Source organism: Xenopus tropicalis, chromosome 5, assembly GCF_000004195.4.
Source record: "Xenopus tropicalis strain Nigerian chromosome 5, UCB_Xtro_10.0, whole genome shotgun sequence".
NCBI classification, from domain to species: domain Eukaryota; kingdom Metazoa; phylum Chordata; class Amphibia; order Anura; family Pipidae; genus Xenopus; species Xenopus tropicalis.
The window spans coordinates 83,410,731-83,432,730 of record NC_030681.2 but is presented as its reverse complement, the minus strand read 5'-3'; the positions used below and the strand labels follow the sequence as shown (position 1 = coordinate 83,432,730).

General features: G+C 39.0%; 1 protein-coding gene across 1 annotated transcript in view; it reads right to left on the bottom strand.

The window, feature by feature from the left end:
- The window catches only part of gpr63 (G protein-coupled receptor 63), a 31,135-nt gene extending 10,238 nt beyond the window's left edge, over positions 1–20,897 (bottom strand). Inside the window, exon 1 of the mRNA XM_002934868.5 lies at positions 20,559–20,897. The gene's annotated coding sequence lies outside the window, so the exon portion shown is untranslated. The remainder of the gene's footprint in view (positions 1–20,558) is intronic.
- Between the last annotated feature and the right edge of the window lie 1,103 nt (positions 20,898–22,000).

The following is a 22,000-nucleotide window of genomic DNA, read 5'->3' as shown; positions in this document are numbered from 1 at the left end:
TGTGTACTTTCCAAAAATATATGGTTTTGGGGGGTCAATGTATTTTTTGGTGTTTTTACCCCACAGAAAATGCAGTAAACGTGTTGAATTTTCAGTAGCTAAAGAGACCTCTGGGGCAATCTCTATGCACTGACGTCCTTATGGGGTCTCTAAATGCCAGATACAGTGCTGATCCTATGCACAATGGGCATCAAACTGTTCAGCGGACCCTTGGCTTTCATATTTAGGGTGTGTTTTCTTGGTACCTAATGTTATGTGGGAGATAAGGTGCTTGAAAGTGGAAGATTTTATGTGTTTTTCAGGTATTTCACCAAAACTAGCAATTTTGGGAAAGCACTGCGACTCTGTAGTTTGGAGTAGAAAGACATGGGTACCAATTTTGAATTCGCCCGAATGTGTACTTTCCAAAAATATATGGTTTTGGGGGGTCAATGTATTTTTTTGGGTTTTTACCCCACAGAAAATGCAGTAAACGTGTTGAATTTTCAGTAGCTAAAGAGACCTCTGGGGCAATCTCTATGCACTGACGTCCTTATGGGGTCTCTAAATGCCAGAGACAGTGCTGATCCTATGCACAATGGGCATCAAACTGTTCAGCGGACCCTTGGCTTTCATATTTCGGGTGTGTTTTCTTGGTACCTAATGTTATGTGGGAGATAAGGTGCTTGAAAGTGGAAGATTTGATGTGTTTTTCAGGTATTTCACCAAAACTAGCAATTTTGGGAAAGCACTGCGACTCTGTAGTTTGGAGTAGAAAGACATGGGTACCAATTTTGAATTCGCCCGAATGTGTACTTTCCAAAAATATATGGTTTTGGGGGGTCAATGTATTTTTTTGTGTTTTTACCCCACAGAAAATGCAGTAAATGTGTTGAATTTTCAGTAGCTAAAGAGATCTCCTGGGCAATTTGTATGCACTAACTTCCTTATGGGGTCTCTAAATGCCAGATACATTGGTGATCCTATGCACAATGGGCATCAAACTGTTCAGCGGACCCTTGGCTTTCATATTTAGGGTGTGTTTTCTTGGTACCTAATGTTATGTGGGAGATAAGGTGCTTGAAAGTGGAAGATTTGATGTGTTTTTCAGGTATTTCACCAAAACTAGCAATTTTGGGAAAGCACTGCGACTCTGTAGTTTGGAGTAGAAAGACATGGGTACTAATTTTGAAATCGCCCGAATGTGTACTTTCCAAAAATATATGGTTTTGGGGGGTCAATGTATTTTTTTGGGTTTTTACCCCACAGAAAATGCAGTAAACGTGTTGAATTTTCAGTAGCTAAAGAGACCTCTGGGGCAATCTCTATGCACTGACGTCCTTATGGGGTCTCTAAATGCCAGATACAGTGCTGATCCTATGCACAATGGGCATCAAACTGTTCAGCGGACCCTTGGCTTTCATATTTCGGGTGTGTTTTCTTGGTACCTAATGTTATGTGGGAGATAAGGTGCTTGAAAATGGAAGATTTGAGGTGATTTTTTAGAATTTTCATAATTTTTTATAGAAAATGCTAAATTCAGTAAAGCATTGCCGTTTGGTACTTAGGAGTTGGAAGACATAGTTACCCATTTCGGATTCGTCAGAATGTGTAGTTTTCAAAAATGTATGGTTTCCTGGGGTAAACCTAATATTCCAGGATTTTTGGCTTTGGAATGTAAAGTATGCTGTATTCTGCTGTAATGCTTTGAAAATTTAGTAATTTACTGCTGGGAGTTTTTGATCTATAGAAGTCAGAAATCTCAATTAAACTATACATATCAGGTATTGGCACGTTCGGGAGACATGAGGCTTTCCAAATCAGTTGAATTTTTGTCCATAAAATAAAATATGTTTCTGGTAGAAATCCTTATATCATGAAAAATAGCATTTTTTCTTTTTTTTTTTGTATTTCAAGCTCTAAATCTTGTTCCAGAAGTGGAAATACACAAAAACTCAGGTATATTTGGAAAGCTCAGGTTCTCCTGAAAAAAACAATATATAGTTTGCCTACCTAAACTTAACCCTGCCCCCAGTAAAAGCCCCTACATTGAGAGAGCACAGAATGTTTACAAAACGTCTGGCACTGGGGGGAACTGAAATGACGAATTCGGCTGGCACTTAAAGGGTTAAAGCATCTCTGATTTGATGCCAGGGCTCATTTACTCTACTGAGTGTAGTGTAGGTGCAATTGATTGTCACACTCACATAATAAGAATAATAATACTCTATGGACTAATAGAAATATCTGGCATTTCTCCACTTTTAAATTTATTTCTGTACAAGTGCTATTGGCCTTATCATTTCAGAAATTTGAAAGGTAACAGACAAAAGGCAAGAAAAACTCTGTTTATAAACAACATGTAAGCGTCTCGAAAATTACCAGCTAGAATGCTTTCCCACTGTCTGTAGGTTAATGCAGCCGCCTAAACTTGTGTTTTGACAGTCATTACTATGCACATTACATTTCTAAATGGAGTGACTCAACCCTCAAGTGAGCTTTTAGTTATAATCCCATGTGGCTTCATAATATCTTAAGTTCTAACATGAGGCACTCATGGCAATAAAGCAATGTGCATTAGCAAAGCCAACTGTCAGCATACTTTCAATTCCTTATCTGAAAACAACGTAGTGAACAGCAAGATAGGAGAAAAAACTAAAACCATGGTACAGAACATCTCTGCTTTACAGAACCTTACAAATACACATTTCACTTACAGAACATTAGTTATCGAGGCAGTTTTTAGAGAAAAATCATCTGTTTTACATATATATATATATATATATGTGTGTGTGTGTGTGTGTGTGTGTAAACTCATAATACATAATAAACATGAGCCTGGAATATATTGTAAATTAGATCCTTAGTGACATCATCAGTTATAATTGGAGCTTAGTGATATCATTTCTACCACATGACTCGCTGAAACTTTACCTTCTGTTAAGTGTACTAGAAGTCAACTTGGAGTTTCATGACCTTACGCTTTTATATGGTCATGGAACTCCTTAGTGACTTATAATATCCTTATATTTTACAATTGGGGGTACTTTATTCGCTATATATAGGACATTAAGACATTCTGTGCATTAATATACTAAAAATTGCAGACAACCTCTTGTATAAGAATTTTGTGGTCACAGCCTCATTGCACCCTGGCCTAATGGTTTACAATTTCCCTTTTTTTTTGCTATAGTTTATAAAAGAGCAGTGACCAGCTCCATGTTTAGCTCCCACGCTTCCCAACTGGTGATCCCAGTGGTGGCCAATAAAAGGGCAAACATTTGTTAAATTTTAATCCTGAAAGGAAGTAAATTGCAGGTAAGACTCAGTCCCTGTGTAAAATATATGATGAAGCATTAGTATTCTTAATGAATCAGATGAAAGCGAGCGTAGGACTGGCCAGACCAGGGATGACTTAAATATATGGCAATATATAGACAAATAATCCCTTTTTTGTTTAAACTGGGAGGGCATTTTTTAGTAGCTTAATGAACAAAATATCTTAATGTCCTATATATATCGATAATGGGTGAGTGCAGAGTACCCCTTGTCTATATGTATTTGGTGATCACAGCCTCATTTCAACCCCGTCTAATGGTTAAAATTTAGTGGTGAGCAGAACTTCCCCTTTTTTTCCTACAGTGTATATATATATATATATATATATATATATATATATATATATATACCAAACAGGCATACTGCCTTTTCTGTATTTACTTGTGATTGTTGATAGAGACATTATACATATTTCTTTTAGCTCTAAACACCTACCTACCCATCTTATACTTGATTATAGTGTAATATCAGCAACCAAAAATGTAAGATAACATCATATTGCAAGATTAACTCGTCTTGCAAAATCCCATTCAAATTTTCATTTTCCATGAATCTTTATTTTGAATTTATCTCAAAAACTTTAAATTTCTTTGAGGGGGTCACTAACTCTATGTATTAGTTAATACCTTCCTTATCTTTGGCCCTGCTGAGCACAGATGCGGCTAAGAAATGTATCAAATAATTTAGCAAACTTATCAGCTCTGCATCTGAATTACTGAGCTGCCTGTAACACCAGATATATACCACAAATATAAATAAAGAGAAAACTGGTTTTAAAAATACTCTTAGGGGCACATTTACTAACCCACGAACGGGCGAATGCATCCGATTGCGTTTTTTTCATAATGATCGGTATTTTGCGATTTTTTCGGAAAATTTACGCAACTTTTTCGTTACTAATACGATTTGTGCGAAAAAACGCGAGTTTTTCGTAGCCATTCCGAAAGTTGCGCAAAATCTGGCGATTTTGTCGTAGCGTTAAAACTTGCGCAAAAAGTTGCGATTTTTTTCGTAGCGTTAAAACTTGCGCGAAACGTCGCACCTTTTTAATTTTTAACGCTACGAAAAAGGCGCAACTTTTCGCGCAAGTTTTAATGCTACGAAAAAATCGCCAGATTTTGCGCAACTTTCGGAATGGCTACGAAAAAGTCGCGTTTTTTCGCGCAAATCGTATTGGTAACGAAAAAGTCGCGACAATTTCTGAAAAGTCGTAAAGACGCCGAAAAAATCGCAAAAAATACGAAAAAGTCGCAAAATGTTCGTTTTCAAATCGGAATTTTTCCAATTCGGTTCAGATTCGTGTCTTAGTAAATGTGCCCCTTAATGTCTAAAATACTAGCTGAAAACACCTGAAAAAAAAAAAAAAGTGTCTTGCTGAAAATTGGGAAGATTACTGGGCATGTAAGGAAATCCCATTGTCCCATCTGTCCCTGCAGTCCATCTTAATGAAAGCGGATTTCTTCTTACCTGAGTGGTGTAGAGGGATAATAGAAGCCAGCGTTAACCATTGCCAGTTTTTAACCACATCCACTTTAAACCAAGCCTTTGTTATCACAAGAACTTTTATGAGCACACACAGTCAGGGAATGGCACACACAGGCAGCTTAGGGCAGGCAGAGCATGGCACACACAGGCAGGGTAGGGCAGGCAGAGTATGGCACACACAGGCAGGGTAGGGCAGGCAGATTATGGCACACACAGGCAGCATAGGGCAGGCAGAGTATGGCACACACGCAGCATCATTTTTGGAACTCAGCAGCAACTTTACACCCACTTTGATTTTTTAGTTGCAATTCTTCTGTGTGTATTGATGTTGGCTGCTGTGGGAACCCTGAAGCTACCACCAGCTCACCACTATAACCATCAATCTCAGGTAACAATCTTGATGCTGAAGCTTTATGAACCTATTTGTTAGTGTACAGTATCTTCCCCCTACAAGTCATTCTCAATATTGCATACTCAGTTGGATGTCTCCATTACATTTATCTCCTTTAAAGCTAGAGGAACTTGGAGTTACAATCTGGGAAATTCATTAGCACAAACCCCTTAACAGGACACCTGTCTGACTGAGAGCTGCAGTAAAAATAACACAGGCCTTGCACTAAAGGGAAAAATGTGTTGGACTTTAAATGCTTTACAATACAAACAGACCACAAAACCTGCATTATATACTAAACCAAGCTTTGTAAAGAAAATCATAAACAGGTGCATTAAGGGTTAAGTACTGAATATTCTCTCAAGGCAACTTCCGCGATTTCACTGAGATTAGCCACCCATAAACAGGGAGATTTGTCGCGGGCGACTAATCTCCCCGTGTGCCAGAACCCTAAGAGTCAAAGACACAAGAGGATGGAGGTCCCTGCCCCGTAGAGCTTACAATCTATAAACAAATTGTTTTTTTCACACTTCACATACAAGGGTTAGGGTTGCCACCTTTTGGGGAAAAAAAAGCCAACCTTCCTATATTTTTATCTTTCCTCCCTTCTACAAACATTGACATCATGCATGGCCAGGGTGGCATTTTATTTTTGCACCCAGGGGGAAAAAGGCCATATCACCATTGAGCTGAATTAGAACCAGCGCCATCACGATTGTCGTTTACCTTTACAGTTCACACTCTACCACTGAACTATCTGTCTCAGACTGTCTCCTATCTGTGCCCTATTTGCCTATTAAGCAGCATATTGGAACAAACTACAAAACAACAAGATACTCCCTAGCTATTATTTTAGCCGAGCTAAGGAAATGCTGCCCTGATTGCAATTTTATTTGCATGCTGTCAGTGCAGCACAAAATGCAGCTAGTAGAGGTACAAAATCAGGGGTCCCCAAGTGCCGGGCCAGGGGCTGCTTTCTAGGAATCAACGTGCTACACATATAGAGGCTCGTAGGAAAGCACCGTACATATAAAAACGTAGTTGAACGCCCCAAACGTATGAAGGAATGAATGAACGCCCCCCCCCCCCCGGTCCGTGGAAAAGTTTTCGTGCTTGCCATCGGTCCTTGGCCCAAAAAAGGTTGGGGACCACTGTACTAAATGACTCCTGTCTGTAGTTGGGGAATGATGGGAGCTGCAACATGCAGCTATAGTTTATACAGGAGAAGTGGGCAGCTCTGTGTTGGTTTGAGGTAAGAGCTCTGTGCATGCAGTCAAGTTCTCCTACAGGCTTTGTGCACGAGGCCATTATTGTGCTGAAACAGCATACAGCCTTCCTCACACTGTAGTCACAAAGTAGCATAGAATTGCTGTCAAAAATTGTCATTGTATGCTGTCGTCTTAAGATGGCCATACATGCACCGATATAATTATCGCCATGGCGCAAAAATTATGGAGCCCACACACAGTCCAAAAGGTGTAGGAAACGATTTTTTGACCAAGTGTGGGCTCCACATTATTGTCCCGATAATTTTGCATGGCAATCGGTCTTTTAGTCGATCGGACAGATTAGACAATTTCGGTTGGATAACGATAAAATCTACCCATGTATTGTGTATCTGACAATATCCTTGGGGGAGCTACAATGCATTTCCAGTAACCCAATGACCCGTAGTGAAATGTAGGGAAGCAGGGGCATGACAGATACGTTGGACAGACTTAGCCACTCCCAGTTGCAGGTGATTCGCCAATTCATCAGGGGTATAAATGCTGGGGAACCGTTCCCGCTTCTCAATCCATTTTAGTCAGCATAGTAAAACGCCCACCCTCCCTCCCTATAGAGATGGAGATAGCGGAGTGTTGTGGGCGGGGTGATTGACTTGGGGGAAAACAATGGTTGGGTTAGGAGGGGAGTTATAGTTAATTGGGGGTGGCATCCTTGGAACCTCAGGGCTAAGAAAGTGGATTAGGAGGTGAGATGGTTGGGTAGTTGGTTCCGGGCTAGAAGGGCAGCTGGCAGCGCCAGTTGCGCTGCGCAGTTATTGGATTGTTACAGTGTTTGGTTATTTAAAAGTTGGTTTGTTTGTTATACAAACATTTGTGTTATGTTTGAGATGTTTTGTTTCACATTTGTTATTTATGTTATGTTTTAAATTAAAACTTTGTTGTTAATAAATTCTCTGCGGCCATTTTATCCCAATAATTGGTGTTTGTGTGTTTATTGGGGATGGTAAGTAAAGAAGTAAAAGGGGGGTGTTGGTTGGGAGAAGGGGGGGTCAGGATCCAACGTTACTCATGTCAAGGAAGTCACTTTCATATGACTGGTGTCTGCCAACTATTTCATGTTCAGAACATCCTTCAATTTATTATTTTTAGAGCTTTATCCTACAATTTCAGTCTAAATGTTAGTTTTAGAGCATCACATTTAAACGTCCAATCGATATCCAAACATTGTCAGAAAAAGACTAAAATTTGAAGATATATGGCCTTAAGGTTAAAACCCAGACAATTATGTGGCACTTGCCAACATTCAATTTGTTTTTCATTTTTTTTTTTTTTCAACGATTTGTATTTTTTTTGAGCAATAATATGATTTTGTGGTGTAAAAATTTATGTTTACACCATTTATTATGGGACAAAAGCACAACAAATCTGAAAGAAAAAATATGCCATGTAAAAACTGTTGAGATCATGTAGAATTTTTTTTCCGTAGGGGTGGAAAGGAGACATTTGCAATAAGTAATAATATAAACTGTCAAGAACTTTACTTTGAGTAGAGAATTTGCAATTTGTCTTTACTTTTTATTTTTTTTTGTGTTTTTTCAGTTACTTAGCTTTCTGTTCAGCAGCTATCTGGTGGCTAGGGTCCACATTTCCTTAGGAACCAAGCAGTGGTTTGTATGAGGGACTGGAATAGGAATAAGAGTGGGCCTAAATATAAAGATAAGTAATAAAAAAGGAACAATAATAAAATTATAAGGTCACAAAACAATAGTCTTTTGGCTGTTGGGGTCAGTGATCCTCATTGGAAAGCTGCAGATGTAGAAGGTAAATTGCAAAGTTGCTAGGAACAGAATATTCTATAACATACTAAAAGTTAACTGAAATATGAACCACCCCTTTACCTAAACAAACCTGTACCTAAACACATTCACACAGAACTTGTGGGTTTTTTTAATGTATATTGTGTATACAAAAAACACCATTATATTACATTAAGGTGACATTTCATTATATGACATTTCCTTGCTGAAATCTGCCCAGTGTGCCCAGTGACAGGAACTTTCTTTTAAAGTGTTATTGACAATGTATTTGGTGGTGGAAAGAACTGCCTTGTCACCATGTGGTGGCCAACCAGGTACAGTGTCTTTCCAATCAGCATGGGGGGGGGTTAACTAACGGATACCGCACAAGGGGCCATATACAGAATGGACCACTCTATATTGTATAACTAATTTGGACTGACAGCTCAAATGAGTGGAAGACTAGGGAGTGAAGAGGAGCTGCAACTCTCCTTTGCATTCTTATCTGCCAATGCACCATGCACTGGCACATCATCATATGAAGTTTTCAAAACTGCCAATTCCCCAGACCAACCATTATCCATAGTTAATGTGTGGATGTGTATACATGCAGTTTTAGTGCCGATAACATGCTGTTATAAGATTACACTTAGAAATTTCTGCAGGAATCTTGAGAAAATAATCAGTATAGGAAAGTGACCTCTTTTCAGAAGCTGGTTTATCACTGGTAAAGGTATGGGATCCCTAGTCTGGAAATCCATTATCAGAAAGTTCAGAATTACGGGAAGGCCATCTCCCATAGACTCCATTATAAGCAAATAATTCTAACTTTTAAAAATGATTTCCCTTTTCTCTGTAATTATACAACAGTACCTTGTACCTGATCCCAACTAAGATATAATTAATCCTAATTGGAGACAAAACAAGCCTATTGGGTTTATTCAATATTTAAATTATTTTTAGCAGACTTAAGTTATGGAGATCCAAATTACATAAAGATCCTTTATCTGAAAAACCCCAGGTCCTGAGCATTTTGGATAACAGGTCCCATACCTGTATACTGAGAATTGTTTCCTGTTTAATGGAAATATTAAAAGGTACAGAGTATAATTTTCCCATATTGGTTTATGTCTATTTGTTAATAAAACTGTTACTGGTTCACTTGCAGTTTTAGTTTTGCTGTTAATTTGGATTTATAATTAGATCCACTTGTTTGGCAACCTTACAAATTTGGTGGTCCAAGTCAGGCTAACCTGATATTTTGACCCTAGGGCTATCTTTGCCTGAAAGGATTTTTTTTAAATCTAACCGCTAGGCTGCCAGCTTGGCCCCTTTACAACTCTAACCAAGCTCATTTAACGTACTTTTCAGAATACATTGTAAATTCACCAAGAATTGCTACTTGAAAATGAAGTCTGAAAAACTGAAATGTATATATCATATTTACATAATCATCCTATTCATACCTAAATAATATATTGCACATACTGCAGAGATTCCAAAAATAAAGGTGGCTACTTAGGACATATAAGCAAGGGAAAAGTAAATAGCATAGTTACAAATTTACATGAATTATAGCAACAATTGTCACCATGCTTTGTTTTTTTCGTATAGTAAAATATTATTTTACCTGGTTCTAGCCTAAACATAAAGGAGTATATTTTAGAACAAAGCTTCAGTAACAATACTGAATAAAATATGAACTCCATCCACTTTTTTTGCTGTCTTTCATTTTTTGACAGACATAACAAACCCAAGTGCAATATCTAGCACTGACAGTTTTGTCTAAACATAAAGGTTAAAGAGAAGTTTCAATGAGCTGTTTATGCCACGCAGACACCTCAGCTGGGGCCTCATTTATGGCCTTAGCCTGTTTCCATAGCAACCATATAATCCATCTGGCAGGAGACTCCTAAATTCCAGCCGTTTCTATCTGTAATAGATATCCCAAAGAAGAAAGTCCAAGAATGTATTGGTGCAGCTGTCCTGTAGTACCGTACCTGGTATTCTGCTGATGAGTGCAATTTCCTCAGATAATTGGACAGTAAGGTCAAGAGAAATGAATGAAGTCAATAACCAACAATCAATATGTACTGAAATTTACTCAAGACTACCTCCAACTGAATTAATTTCACACTAATGACATATTAAACAAAGTAATGGTAATATCTAATACAGGTATGGGACCTGTTATCCAGAATGCTCGGGACCTGGGATTTTCAGATAAGGGGCCTTTCCCACCCACTTTCTATTCATTCTTATGGGGGTTTAAAGGTGTATTTATAAAATGTTTAACTCTAACTTTCACCCATTGATAAATACCCTTCTAAAAATCTCATAGAAAGTAGGTGAGTTTTTCTGCAGTGAGTTATAATCTCACACTTTGATAAATCAGCCCCTAAGTCTACTAAAAAAAATATTTAAACATTAAAATAAACCCAACAGGATTGTTTTGCTCCAATAAGGATTTATGATATCTAAGGATAAGTACAGGCTACTGTTTTTTTAATTATTTGATAAAATTATGGCAGATGAACTGTAAATATGGAGATTTCTGGATAATAGGTTTCCAGAAAACAGATCCCATACCTATATTTACATATAATGGTAACACTTTTATATATTATATATATATATATATATATATATATATATATATACACACACACACACACCGTATATATATATATATATATATATATATATATATATATATATATATATATATGCGCGTGTGTATCTACTATTAACAGAAACATTTAGTTTTTTAGTAAAATTAGTTAATTGTGCTAATTGCACCCACTACATAATACTACATTTTCAAATAGCAACTACAAAAAAAAAAACTAGATTAAAGGGACCGTATACACCCCCTTTTTAAAATATCTATGGTTTCTGTTATTTCTAGCACTTCACAAAAATATGAAGCCATCTTCATTTTAGCACTTCTTGTCACTTCTTGCGATTTACATTCTAGCCGGTGGGATGGCATATCTGGGAGATTAGTCGCCCGCAACAAGGGAGATTTGTCGCAGGCGACTAATCTCCTGTGTCTCGGGCGACTAATCTCCCAGATATGCCATCCCACTGGCGGCGCGATAAGTTTCGATGCAAGCAGTATATTTTAAAGGGGAGATAAACTTTCCCTAAAACTCTTCCATTAGCACCTATATCTCCCCAAAGCCAGCATATAATAATTAATTAAAAAATGATCCACTGAGGAGCACTCCTACTAGTACCACAACTGGCAGTGAAGTTGTCCTGCAGTTGTTGCTTGCCAATATTAATCAAACATTAAAAAATTGCATGTTTAGAGAAATATGTTTAATACCTCTATCAATAACAGCAGGAACAGTAAGATCTGGGAGCTAGGTGTACACAGAGGAGGTAGAATTCCCATTGGAAGGTGCTCTTGCATCAGTTGGGCTGTTGGCCCTGAAGACCTTGCAATGTTGTTTCAAATATCCAGCTTTGCTATTGCTAGACTACAGCTCCCAGCAAGCATTAACCCTTGATATTATGTTGAAATATGATGGCAGTCTTGTACCTTCTGACTGCAACACAGTTATGAAATGTTTATGTTTTCTTTAACTGTATATAAAGGAACAGTTTAATAATAAGTAAATAGGCTGTGCAAAACAAAAAATGTTTCTAATACAGTTAGTCAAAAATATGATCTATAAAGGCTGGAGTGAGCGGATGTCTAACGTAATAGCCAGAACACTACTTTCTGCTTTCAGCTCTCTAATCTTAGTCAGTCGGCGACTTGAGGGGGGTCCACATGGGACATAACTGGTTAGTTATTTTATTTTTGATCCTGAGAACACAGGTCACATTCAAGGCACTGATTGGTTACTTACTGGTAATAGGTTAGAGGAGAAAGAAGTGTTTTTACACTGGCATCTGTTCACTCCAGCCTTTATAGATTATATTTTTGGCTAACTGTATTGAAAACATTTTTTTTTATTTTGCACAGCCTATCTATTTACCCAGTTTCCTGGGAAACTAAACAGTTTCTTTAAAAACTCTGTACGAGGCCAAAATACTTTAGTCGATCTGTAGGACTTCACTGCTGATTTTAACTAACTTAAGAGTTTCCTATCATTTGCTTCCTATCATTTGCAGGGTCTGTTCCTCTACAGCAGTGCTGTCCAACTTCTTTGGTACCGAGGGTGGGAATTTTTTTGACCTACGTGGTAGAGGGCCAATAATAGAAGCCAGTGTTGACCACTATCCTTTTTTTAAACCACACTCATTTTATACCATACTCATGCTATTGATTCACATTTATGGTGGAAGCACACCAAAAATATCCCTGCTCACTGCATCACGCAGTGAAAAATTAAGTCACATTAATACATATCCTTAAATCCATCTTAAATGTCTGCTCCTCCCCTGTGGATAGATTAGCAACCCCAAGCACATAATTAAACACTTTAGGAACCATATGATAACTATTTACAAATGCTAACAAATTCCCAGAACAACCCCCCACCAGGCTCACCTCCAAAAGGTAGCATAGAGCAGGCAGAGTACGGCAAACACAGGCAGCATGGGGTAGGCAATTTATGGCTGGCAGAGTATTACACAAACAGGCAGCATAGGGCAGGCAGAGTATTGCACACACAGGCAGGGTAGGGCAAGCAGAGTATTGCACACACAGGCGGCATAGGGCAGGCAGAGTATTGCACACAAAGGCGGCATAGGGCAGGCAGAGTATGGCACACACAGGCAGCATAGTGCAGGCAGAGTATGGCACACACAGGCAGATTAGGGCAGGCAGAGTATGGCACACACAGGCAGATTAGGGCAGGCAGAGTATGGCACATAGAGCAGAGTAGGGCAGACACAAGCAGACAGGGAAACCTATCAGGACCATGCAAGTAACTGACCATGACCACTCTAAGATGAACAGTATGATACTGTGGTACTGTGCACACGATGCTGGCATCACTTCTACAGTCGGTCTGAAAGCATTACAGGTGTGAATGCTGTGGGGATTTACAGGTGTAAACAATACTGGATATTACAGGTGCAAACCATTCAGGGGCTTACATGTGTGAACAATACAGAGGCTTACAGTCTGAATCTGAGGTGTGGATAATGCAGATACCTTTTAAATCTTACACAGGTAAGCAATCACACCAGCCAGATATGGGGGGGAGGGGGTGTGCACACAAGGAGGATATTGGATGCAGCCCACGGGCCACCAAAACTAACTACAACTAAATTTAGCATATACTGGAGCTCCCATATGTATACAAATTTAAAAGCAGTATATGATTAATAATGGTCAGTACATTAATTTGCTGCAAATTTGTAAACTTATAACAACAGCTTATAATATACAAGTACAGGTATGGGATCAATTATCCGGAAATCCGTTATCCAGAAAGTTTTGCATTACGGAAAGGCCATCTTCTATAGACTCCATTATAAGCAAATAATTTTAATTTTTAAAAATGATTTCCTTTTTCTATGTACTAATAAAACAGTACCTTGTACTTGATCCCAACTAAGATATAATTAATCCTTATTGGAGGCAAAACAATCCTATTGGCTTTATTTAATGTTTAAATGATTTTTAGCAAACTTAAGTTATAGAGATCCAAATTTCAGAAAGATCCCTTACCCGGAAAAACCCAGGTCCCGAGCATTCTGGATAACAGATCCAATACCTGTATACTGAGAATTGTTTCCTGTCTAATGGAAATATTAATATCCACCAATATGGATTTATGCAGCTGTGTTACCATCAAGTACAAGGTACATTATTTTTTCTTTTTATTAAAAAGTAAAAAAAGATAAAAAGGAAATTATGGAAAGAAAAATGAATTGTGGAAAAAAAGGACTCTATGGGAGATAGCCTAGCCTTCCCATAATTTGGATATTTCTGAATAACAGGTTTCTGGATAAGGAATCCATTACTCCCAATGTATTTTGTAAACTGCTTTTTAATAACCATACCAACCCTTTTTGAAGGTGATAAAGATACACACTCTATCCTGTTATTTATATTTCTGCTGCTGCAGGGACTGACATTAAAGGCACATTTTCAGCCTCTGCCTGATGATTTGTAAATCTGGATATAAGAGATAATGTCAGCATAAATAACACAGCTCAGCATCTCTGCTTCCAGAACACTGGGAGCAAATATGCTCCAATCATTTCAGATTTGCTGCAATTTGTATAGAGAAAATGGGAGCAACATTTAATACTTAGTGCCTCAATCCTATGATTAGCATTGAGCAGGGATGGATGGTAAAGCCATTTGCAAGCCATTGTAACTGAGAAGTCAGAGTTTAAAAAGGCAGGACTGCAGGTCAACTTGCAGTTTTTTTGTTTTTTTTTATAGAAGGTTGATTTCTGAAAAATTAACATTAGCAAGAAGTAATACCCACCAATACCCACCAATACCCACTATGCTCTATAATGGACCAATATAAGCATGGTGGAGTGGCCTTATACCTGTAGCTTATTCTGAATTCCTATTCTTCCCTTGCAATATATTCTCCATACCTGACAAAGACTGATTTCTCAAATTCTTTGAAATGGTTTTGCCTACTTGGGCTTCATCAATGCCTTTAACAACTTATTTTAGGGATGCACTAAATACACACATTGTATTTGTAAAGTAGCAAATCCCACACCCTCAAAAAAGTGTTAAACAAAAGAACTGCAGTTAAAGTTACAAAATGGGAAGAGGTAAATTGTGGGATTTTTTTGGGCAAACACAAATGTAGATTGCTTGGTAAAAAAAAAAGCAGAATGCTTTCTAATGTGGAGGAGGGTGAGGTCTGAAAAGGAGAGAAAATAAAGATCAAAGGGATCCTTCAAAAATAAACAAACTCAAGCTTCCCAGGCAGGCTGGACAAAGTACTGCATTAGCCAAAAGGGGACATTGTGTTATGACCCAGCAGAAAAGGCGCTTTGAGAGGAAAAGGAACAAACAACCATTAGTTTCCCTATACTGATGAACTGTTTTTGGAAAGATTATAATTTGCTTACAGGACTACACTGTCCAATCATTTCAAATTGTTGCCAACAAAGAAGTATAGAAGGATACAAAGATTACAGGGGTTCTTGAAATCACATTGCTTAATATTATGCACTTATATTTGCCTATTTGTGTCTGTTAGTTACCCTTCCCATATAGATTGTAAGCTCTAAGGGGCAGGGACCTCCTTCCTCTTGTGTCCTCAACTCTTAACTTATTGCTGCTGTATTTATCTGTATTTATTGTTATACTTTGTATTTATCTATTATCTTATTAACACCCTGTTTGTATTAATGTATTCTACTGTACAGCGCTGCGTACATAAGTAGCGCTTTATAAATAAAAATATACATACATACATTTTGAATGGTATTGTAATTGGAAAAAGATACACATAGAAGGGCAAAATATACAAACTTAGATAGTGTCTATTTACTAAAAAAAACCCATAAAGAAACCATAATAGTAGCCCATATAGTTGAAATAGAAGATTCCCATAAGAGGTGTGTATAGCCTTTTTGACACTGTAACAATGTATTTAGATTAATATTCAAGTAGTACTTAGTTTACATGTTATGCAATAAAAGTAGCCAAATGTGCAATAGTTTCAGTACCAAAAACTACCAATCAGATAGGCTGACATGAGGCTGGAAACATGTTGGGCTTATTTTTTATGCCCTGATTATTATGTTTTACTTTTTATAACTACTGGTGATGAGAATTTTATGAGGCTTACAAATAATTGATAAAGTTTGCAGGACCTCTTCAATAGAGGTTAATGACAATGTACCTCACTATAGCTTTACTTAAATGACATACTATCTTTATATAATAATTGTTTGGGCTTTTTTATGGGTTAAAACATTGAAAACAGGTTGGCATGCAATATATCTTTTTACATTACCCACTGTGTTGCCCCATGTAGAGACAGCCTTGAAGAACCTCTGTTCACACGTATCTTTCTTGTAATTAGCAGAGTAAAGTGCCACACTGGCCAAATGGATGAGTTATGAACAAGAGGCCATACATTGCATGGTCACCTTCCTATTGTACCAATTGTTTGGGCAGACAGTCGAAACAAAAAAAAAGCAGGTAGTGCAGCTATGTACAATTTCGCACAATTTTGTGTGTATATACATAATCAACTTTACTTTAAGATAATGATCTCTGTATAAACAAACTTTCTCCTTTCACTCCATTTATTTGGTATTAATCCATTATGCAGGGGCTTTCGGGCTGTGGCACAACAAATCTCCCTTGTCGCGGGCGACTAATCTCCCCGATATGCCATCCCATCGGCGAGAATGTAAATCGCCGGTGGAATGGCATACGTGGCGCCTCGATCGCCGAAGTTTCCTCTCGAGGCAACTTCGGCGATTTCGGCAAATTGTTGCGCCACGTATGCCATCCCACCGGTGATTTACATTCTCGCCAGTGGGATGGCATATCGGGGAGATTAGTTGCCCGTGACAAATCTCCCTCTTCCTAATCTCCCCGTGTGCCACGGCCCTTATAAGTGCACTGATAATAAAATTTTCTGCCTTGAAAGAAACAGGAAGTTAAAAACATGATGTAGCTTTAACCTTTATATTCCCTGTTTAGCTTAACAAATAACACAAATGATAGATTTTCTTTATGGGGCAGTATACCCCCTTCTTGAAAATGAGTAGGGCTTGGTCTGAACATTCTGTTTGCCTATTGTTTTAATCACAAAAATATATGGTTTTTGTTATTTATCAAGCTGAACAGGTCAAACAGGGAAACTGAAGCTACTCCATGTTTGGTTCTTGTAGGGCATATAATTAGATTACCAGAGCTCAGATAATCATCGATGCATATATGGGCTTCTGTTTATCTGTGCAATGTAGTTATCTACCTCAAAAGGACCAAACATTTCCATGTTTGCCTTGTTTAGCCGAAGCCATGACAAAAACCATGAATTTTTGTGAATAAAAAAAAAAGTATGTAGGTAGTACAAACCCAATTCATGAAACTAATGCAGAATAAGAAGTATGCTGCCCCTTTAAATTATAATAAATAAATAATGTGTTAACATTGTAAATATATGCACAAAACTGAGAAAAAATACAAAAATACTATTTAAAGTTTGACAGCAGCAGATTTAGCATTGGGATTATTTTTAAACAGATCAAATGAAGCACCCTAATAAATTAACTGAACCTAAACTGGTATAATGAATTGCTAACTTTGTCCAGTGTTCCTGTTTGGCTGAGCTGGCCACTGGTTGCATCAAATGCCCCTTAGAGGGCATTTAAGGCTAAACCTTCAAGTGCAAGTCCCTGGTATAAGGAATTTCTCCTCTAACAGGGAATCTGGGGATACAAATCTTTTAAATATAATTGCTGTGTTCTGCATCCATATCTCCATGGAAACAAATTCATGAAGGCAGCTGAAGTCATGACCAATGGGTTGAGCACCACTGATTTAGCCAAGTATGTAATAAAATACTGCATAGAATTGTACAATGTGCTAGCATAAGCACACCCCCTCACAAAAACAGGTAGGTACAGTTATATATTTGTGGAAAAGGAGAAAATACTTGTATGTAAGGAAAAGCGTATGGCAATGCCAAGATAATTTAAAGGAGAACAAAAGCCTAACTAAAGAAGTAGGGCAAAAATGTTGTACATGATGTTTTGGGTTTCTGTATCAGCCCAAGGCAACCACAGCCCTTTAGCAGTGAAGATCTGTGCCCCCAAAAATGCCCCAGTAGCTCTTCTTTTCTGCTGATTCACTGCACATGCTCTGTGCTGCTGTCAGTTAACTGATCTTAGGGACCCACTCACAATACACTGTATATACAGAATATAAATGTCACAATATAAGGCTGATTAGTAAATTATTCACACTCGCATTACATGGCAACTCAGAAACCAGTGCAGTAAGCATTAGAAATCTATAATCATCCCTGCAACATCATCTTACATAACAGTTAGGGCGTCTTACATAACAGTTTAACAGTTAGGGCTAAGACACATGGAGCTATTTAAGGGCCGTGACAGACGGGGAGATTAGTCGCCCGCAACTTGTCACGGGCGACTCATCTCCCCGAAATGCCATCCCACCGGCGAGAATGTAAATCGCCGGTGGGATCGCATACGTGGCACAGAAATCGTCGAAGTTTCCTCTCAAGGCAACTTTGCCAATTTCGGCACTGTGTATGCGACCCACCGGCAATTTACATTCTTGCCGGTGGGATGGCATTTCGGGAAGATTAGACACCCGCGACAAGGGAGATTTGTTGAGCAGCGACTAATCTCCCCGTCTGCTACGGCCCTAATAGCAGCTACTTGTCAAAGCTACTAAACGCCAGAAAATACCCTGCCATAGACAATACTGAGAATTGCCTCTGATAAAACACACGTAGAGACAGTTATCAGTAAATGATCAGCATTGTCTGTTTCTGTAGCTGTGACAAGTAGCTGCTACTATTAACTCCATGTGTCATCACCCTTAGGGCTCTGGCACAAGGGGAGATTAGTCGCCCGCGACAAATCTCCCTGTTCGCGGGCGACTAATCGAGTTGCCGTCAGTTGGCATCCCACCGGCGAACATGTAAGTCGCCGGTGGGATGGCACACACAGCGGCGCGATTTCGGGCAATCGCCGAAAATGCCTCGCGAGGCAACTTCGGCGATTTGCCGAAATCGCCTGCGCATCGTGTACCATCCCACCGGTGACTTACATGTTCGCCGGTGGGATGGTAGTTTGGGGAGATTAGTCGCCCATGACAAGGGAGATTTGTCGCAGGCGACTAATCTCCCCGTGTGCCAGAGCCCTTAAACCTCATTTTCTGCTTGATAATTTGCTACAACCCCTAAGTTTAGCTTAACAGTTGCCCAGAGAACATTGAGTATGTGGGTGTCACAGACACTTTCCAAGATGGGGAGCTCCTGTGACGTTTTGTGAAGTTTGAAGTCCTGGATCATTGCTGCTATTGAGATGGTGAAACTTTCAGCTGGTGCACTAAGTACAGTACAGGTATAGGACCCATTATCCAGATTGCTCAGGACCAAGGTTATTCCGGATAAGGGGTCTTTCCGTAACTTGGATCTACATAACTTAATTCTGATAAAAAAATCAATAAAATATTAATCAAACCCAATAGGATTATTTTGAATCCAGTAAGAATTAATTGTAACTTAGTTGGGATCAAGTACAAGATACTGTTTTATTTTTTTACAGAGAAAAAGGAAATCAATTTAAATAATCTGAATTATTTGATTAAAATGATTAAAATGGAGTCTATGGGAGACAGGCTTTCCGTAATTCGGAGCTTTCTGGATATCAGGTTTCCGGATAACGGATCCCATACCTGTAAATAGAATATGGCATTTGTTGCCATTATCATTTTTTGGGTTTAGTTCTCCTTTAAAAAGTCCTTGACATTTATTGAGTGGGCTGCTTGGGAATATAAATATTAGAAAGAGACATTCCGAATGCATAACTGAATGAGAACAGGAGGAAGTATCCATAAGTAATATTTTGCCCACTAACTTGCAGTAATTTTCTGGCTGCTGAACTACAGCTCCCATAATTCTCAGAGGAGTGTTGGCAGATTCAAGGAGTGCAAATTTAGGGACAGCTAGAGGGCCACACATGGCTTTTCCCTATTTTAGTCCCTGGGCTATTTTAATAGGCATTGTACAGGAATATTGAACAATTAAAAAAAAAAAATAGCTTACTCAGTCCATGTAAAGGACACAGGCAAATATGTGGTGTCAGGACATTAACAAACAGAAATCCACTAAGGAAATACACAGGAAAGTAATTCAGTGAACATCTGGGCCCAATCTGTCAATTCAGGGTGTCCAATAAAAATAACGCACTACAAACACTGAGCTAAAAATGGGCATGGCACCCTGCCATCTATATCCCCAGGGCTGCTCATGCCATGCTACACTGACAGCTTCCATTTCCAATCCTCACATTGAGGTGAGTAGTAGTTATAGGGCTGCGATACGCGCAAATGGAAACACCATCGTGAAGCAATATTGCAACATGTGAAAAGAACATGGGGAGCGAGCGGCAATCCCAATCGCAATGCAGCAGGGAAGCAGATGCACAGCAACAAGCCATTGACTGTCACAGCCACGGGAATAGAAGGCAGGGCTACCGCTGCTCTATGAGGCGCTAAAGAACTTGCATGAGAAGGCGCAGCCGGTAACCTCTCCCCTCAGCAGCACTCCTGCAGGCAAAAACATTCCCAGAAACCTCAGCAAGTGAAGCACAGCGAGCCCCAGACTAGTGTGTAGCGCCAAAGCAATGCAACGCACAGCGTGCAGGGACAGAGCGTTACCTGCTAATAGCAACACAATGGCTCACCTCTGTTAGCATCAGATGAAAGAGACCGAGCAAACAGTCATGCAGCTTTCTGGGGCTGAGGCCGCGTTTGTCTCTGCCTCCCGAGATGAAAGGTGCAGCTGCTACAGCTCCTGTCGGTGGGGAAGTGCTGCCCTGTGCGTAGGGACACAGACATGTATGCGGTGCAGCAGCAGAGCGCTCTGGCTACTGGACAGATTCAGGCTTCTTACTGATCATACACTGCGTGTATGTGTGTGGGGATTGTATTGTCTGGGAACGAGCTGGCTCCTCCCCCTTCTGCTGCTCTGCTGTGGAGATAGTGCTGGTGCCAACTTCTGGCCCCTGGTATGTCCCATGAGCTTCCTTTAGCCGTAGACTGTCTTCTGGGGGTCTCTTACCTGTAGTTTTATACAAGAGAAGATGTGAATGTAACCCTTTAAAGTGCCAGAAGAATGTAGTATTTCATGTGCACTCAGGGCCAGACGTATTATGCACTTATTGTTCATAAGTACAACTATACCTCTCAAACTCTACCTAAATCATGTGTAGGTATAAAGCCGTGTAATGAATACCTGAGTGTAAAACTCTGGTGTAAAAACTAGTGTTAGTGTGAAAAAGCTCTGTAAAAATTTGTGTCACATTGCACTGCTTTTACACCACTTTTAACTTAGTAAATACTAATCTTCCTATACTTATCCTGTTGCTTTTGAAGAAACCACAATACCAAAAAAGGAAAGTTTTATAATATGCACTGTTACCCTACCCTGGTAAATACTATGTTTGCTTTATAAATACTGCTACAGTATGGCAGGCAGCCATTCAAGCCAAATAGGGAGATAACAGATAAGCTGTGTAGAATATAATGGTTTTAGTTCTTACACATAGGTCAAATGTACTGTATATACTCGAGTATAAGCCTAGTTTTTCAGCACCCAAAATGTGCTGAAAAAGTCACCCTCGGCTTATACTCGAGTCGGGTACCATATGTCCCTCTAGACTAGCACCCTCTGTCCTTTGTGTGCAAATTAGGCCACCTGCAACCAGACCCTCCAGTGCCCTGGCCTAGGCTCCCACTAGCAATACTTATTCCCCCTCACGTGTCCTCCGGGACTGGATCTGCTGCCAGTTTGCCAATGCGCAATGAGCATGGGGTAGTACTCATATTGTTTTTGTTGACCCTCTTCTCCACTTACAGAGATAATGTACAGTTTTTCTTTTTAATAAATATTTAAAAACCTATACCCCACTGATGCCTCAATTTATGTAATTTACTGTTTTTTATTTTGATTATTGAAACTTAGCAATAGCTGCTGCATTTCCCACCCTAGGCTTATACTCGAGTTAATAAGTTTTTCCAGTTTTCTTAGGTTAAATTAAGTACCTCGGCTTATATTCGGATCGACTTATACTCGAGTATATATGGTAATTTTTGGCTATAATTAACTTTTAGGGGCTGATTTACT